A 4,542-nucleotide genomic window follows, 5' to 3' on the forward strand; every position below is an offset into this window, starting at 1 on the left:
CGAAGCCCGGGGTCCTGTAACAGAAGTTGATGGGAACCAAGAGGACTCGATCTTCACATATTGTGCCAACAATTAGGTGAAAGGCACCGAGTCCTACCTTCCTCCTCGAGCGTGGCATATACGCGGCCCGAGTCTGGATCATTTAGCTAACCGTGCCGCAGAGGCCGATCTGGGCATGATCACCGCGGCGTGGATGATGGCATGGTAGGTGTGCGTATTATGCGGTATGTAGATACGTTTTTAGTTATACAGTTGCCTCATACGCGGCGTTGAATTGTGGGTGAGGACGCAGTCCAGTTGTTGGGCAAAAAACGGCCCGGTGGCCGTAGGGGATTCCCCCGCAATCCCGGGTACGCGGAGAACGACGCGAGTTGACGCGGATGATGATGGTACGGTAGTAACCTTTAACGAACCGCTTGGTAGTTCTTTGAATAAAATTATACGGCTGTCTATACTCGAGCGGCGCGGCTTGTGCCTACGCCGCGAGTAGCGATTTCGTCAATAAATAAAAGAAGTAAAAATAAAGAGAGGAAGAAACGAAAGAAACACACCGCGCGTTATACGACTTTACCTATAATTGCGTAACTTTATTGCCTCGAGATCTGTCAGATTCGATTTTTGTTTTGTTTTTTTTTTTTTTTTCTTTATTATTATTATCTTCTTTCCTCTTTTCATTATACAGCACACGGCGCGGTGTGGTCATAATATGCATGTTATCCATATGTATGGCAAATTGAATTTACATCTTCTCCTCTGCCGTGATCATCAGCCCACAGGGTACGAACGGAGGCCGCGCATTATTAAAGCATGATAAGCGCTGCTGCACAGCTACTTTACAGGCACGACACGCTCCCAGATTTTTTCCCGCTCATTCACCTACTTAGAGTTTTTACTTCCCTCCTCCTTGTATACCCCCCTCCCCCCTCCCCCTCCCTCCTGCTCCTCCTCCCTCGTCCTCACCCCCACCCTACCAAGCGACGCAGTGAAAGCCTTCGAGTAATTTACCGGGGCTATTAGTATCATTACCAGCAATTGGCGCTACTTTTCCGCGACCTTTGACCCCCGCGCGATCGCACCCACGTTAGAGTGCAGCCTGCAGGTTTTTAACCTATGCCTGCGTCGAGCCAAGCAAGCCTCCGGAGGAGAGAGTCTAGCTCGCGGTTTTATGACGTCCGTATTATACACGCAGCGCGGCGGTGATACCTGAGTATGCTCTGATCGAGAGATCATGGGAAGCCGGGACGCATCAGTCAACGTTTGCCTCGGGATTCCGCGCCGCTACCGCATGCAGCATGCAGCACAGCCGCATCTAACGAGTCGTTGTAGAGGATTTTATAGAAAGCTATGAAGCTCGATACTTGTACGCGTCTCTCGACGTTTGCCTTAGGTTTAACTTAGGTACGCGCGTGTGTGTTGATGGAAGCTATCAGCTCTGCCAGGCCGCTTACGAAACCGTTCGATATATATTTGCCACGGTATGTACCCAAGCCTAAGTCGCGCAATGCAACACGATACCTCGGAAAAGGTCAGCCGCGTTTTTCACTCGAGTGGGCATATTTTAGTGGGTTTAGTGTATACTTGCAGGTATCGTGCGCGGCGTAATGCCACCTTGGTTTAAATCACAAGATTAAATTTAACGCTCTCGTTGGTATAGTTATACAGGATGTATATAACTCGAAGCGAAGTGTTTCAGACGTATTTCCCAATTCGTGTCAAAGTTTGCCAAGATCAGCAACCAGAAAACGACGCCGCGTCAGCCAAGGCGCAGATATTTTTAGTGAGACTTGTAGAATCGATTCAGCTAAAGCGGGTCAGTAAATACAGTAATAAAAGTTTTTGATAAAATTCACGTACAAAAAACGTCATCAAGTTTTACGGTGCATCGTCGGTATCGTAAACTACTAGATTATTATTGTGAGATTCGCAAAAAATGTAGGAAATTAGCTTCTTTCGAAATGATGAAACGTCTGAGATTAAATTCCACATACATCTTCATATTTAAGGTATTAAAACCAGCTTGAATTCAGAACAATCGCAAGTCCGTTGAAAGTTTCTAAATTCCCCCTGCGAAATCGAACCGCATCGCTGAAGCAAAACAATATGAAAAAGTGACAAAAAAAAATAAAATAAAATAAAAAAATAACAAAAAAAAATATGGCAATGACAAGGCAACTTCCGACCACAGATCTCACGGCTATTCGACTTGTAACTTACGAGGCTTGTACAGTTTGTGGCTCAACTTTGCCCGAGCGATATAGGCAAGCCGCGTTATAACGTTCACGGGCAGTGGCAGCCCACTCACGACATTTGCCCCGGGAGGTGAGAGCAGCTTCTTCTTCTTCTTCTTCTTCTTCATCTTCTTCTCCTTCTTGTTTTTCGCTCTTCTTCGGAGAATGGTCGACGTTTCACGATACAGCGATACAGACTCGTTCGTCCATCCTCACGTACGCTGGCGCGGATGACTTTTACTTTCAGCGCGCGAAGTTCGCCCCATGCCGTGCATGCTTCAGGCTTCTCGTGACATGTTCCTTTTTCGCGTAGACGTAGTCACGGACACGCACGCGATACTGTAACGGGTTGTCGAGTGCACTGTGTCGCAGACTTTTCTACGTTGCTGCGGCACTACAGCTGTATGTAAGGTACAAGGCGCTTCGATTTTCGCGTCTGAATGGACATAATTAATGGAAGTCTCAGACATACCGCGCCTGTACGTAAGCCACTCGATTAATTCGGCTGCGGATGGCTCATTCGATTGCCTTTGTCTAAGATTTCCATCTCTTTATTTCTTTTCGGTTTAAAATTAATTGCCATAGTAAGACGCAATAACGTTCGGAAAACGGAGACGTCGGTCAGTCTTGTTACTCACAGTGTCCTATAAGCAAGACGTATAATATGCGTATACATAGGACAATCCTGTCGTCGAATAAATAATTGTATTTATATACCTATCTATAAATATTTCGATTCATTTGTTATGTTCGCCACGGGCTGACTATAATATGTATATATGTCTGAACAAGTTGTTTTCTTCGAGAAAAAAGATAGAGAGAAGAGGAACGTGCCTATACGAGAAAAAACACAAGCATGAAAAAAGAAAAACAACCAATTCACGGCAAAGACAACTCCCTATCGCGCAGTATATCTTTCGACATACAGATACATTGATATGTATATATACACATATTAACGAGAATTATTTCTCAGGCGTGTTTTTCATCTCAACCTTGACCCTGCGTAATGAAACAATCACTATAGTATGTGGAACGTTTGTAGGTTGCGTATAGATGAAATTGAAGTGTTTGTATACATATTGCAGGCAACGAAATGCGATTCGAGCGTGGCCATAGAACGAGAGAATTGAAATTATTCATAAATTCATAACCCTCTTCCCCCCGACAGGTTGGACACTGTGCAGAGATGTTATAATATCTGTATTACAGATCAACGCCTTCCTACTCCCGACTCCAATTCACACTCTATCCGAGCTGCCGGAGGCTTTCTTTATGCCTCTAACGTAAGTCGGGCTTGTCCCGAGTTGTAAGACAGCGTGTACCACTTAGTATTTGCATTTGCATTCCCACTTGGCTGCGCGCATGCGTACGTAACATACGCGCGAGAAACACGCAATCACACAGTCGCACAAAGACGGGCGCTTCGTGAAACGAGTAGGTGTGGGTATGCGTAGAGGGTACGTACGTACCTTGGCTGTGGGACGAGGAGCATCCGCAGGCTGCGGAGAGGTTCGTCGTGTTCCGGCGTTGAGGCGGTCGCGCGGATTCTTCAACGTCGAACGTCTGTTGTAACGGCGACATCGATATTGCATAACACCCACAGCCACAACTTGTTTGAAACCGGTGCCGATCACCCCGCTCGTTGATAAACGCTCGGCGCGGCTGCCACGAGGAGACTGACCTTTTAAATACAATTATCGTTCGATTCGTCTCTTGAATAACGCGACGTACACAAACCGGCGCGCTGCCCTCTCTGTCCTACGGCTTCCAGGCTCGTCGGCCATGCCGTGCGTACATTATACCTATGCCTGTCGGTGAAATGACCGATGGATGAATGCAGGCGTTTGCCCGTGACCGCTATCTTCGTCAACATACCTGTGCGTATTTATTGTATATAATATACCTGCGGCATGTGAAATTTATTCATTCCGAATTACAAGAGCCGAGCGTTTCTCCGCGAGTTGATTATCTGCGGTTCAACGGGTATGCGGGTAAACTATTTTTAACATTTTCGGAAAGGAATAAGATTATACCATGTGCGTATAGTGTGTGTCTGTGTGTGTGTGTGTGTGTGTGTATATATATCGATATTTCGTGTCTGCAGAGTGTGAGAAAAAAAGTTGTTGAGTAAATAAAAGGACCAAAGATGAGAGGGAAGTAAAAAAGATTAGGGAAAAAAAAAGAAAACAAAACAAACACTTAACACGAACGCTGAAGCAGAGATGCTCGCTGCAGGTAACAGGTGGAGATGGTATGGGGAGATTGTGCGAGAACCGAAAATGCAGGGTATTCGAAATAAAGAAGCAAGATG

Source organism: Neodiprion lecontei, chromosome 1 (genome assembly GCF_021901455.1).
Source record: "Neodiprion lecontei isolate iyNeoLeco1 chromosome 1, iyNeoLeco1.1, whole genome shotgun sequence".
Classification (NCBI taxonomy): domain Eukaryota; kingdom Metazoa; phylum Arthropoda; class Insecta; order Hymenoptera; family Diprionidae; genus Neodiprion; species Neodiprion lecontei.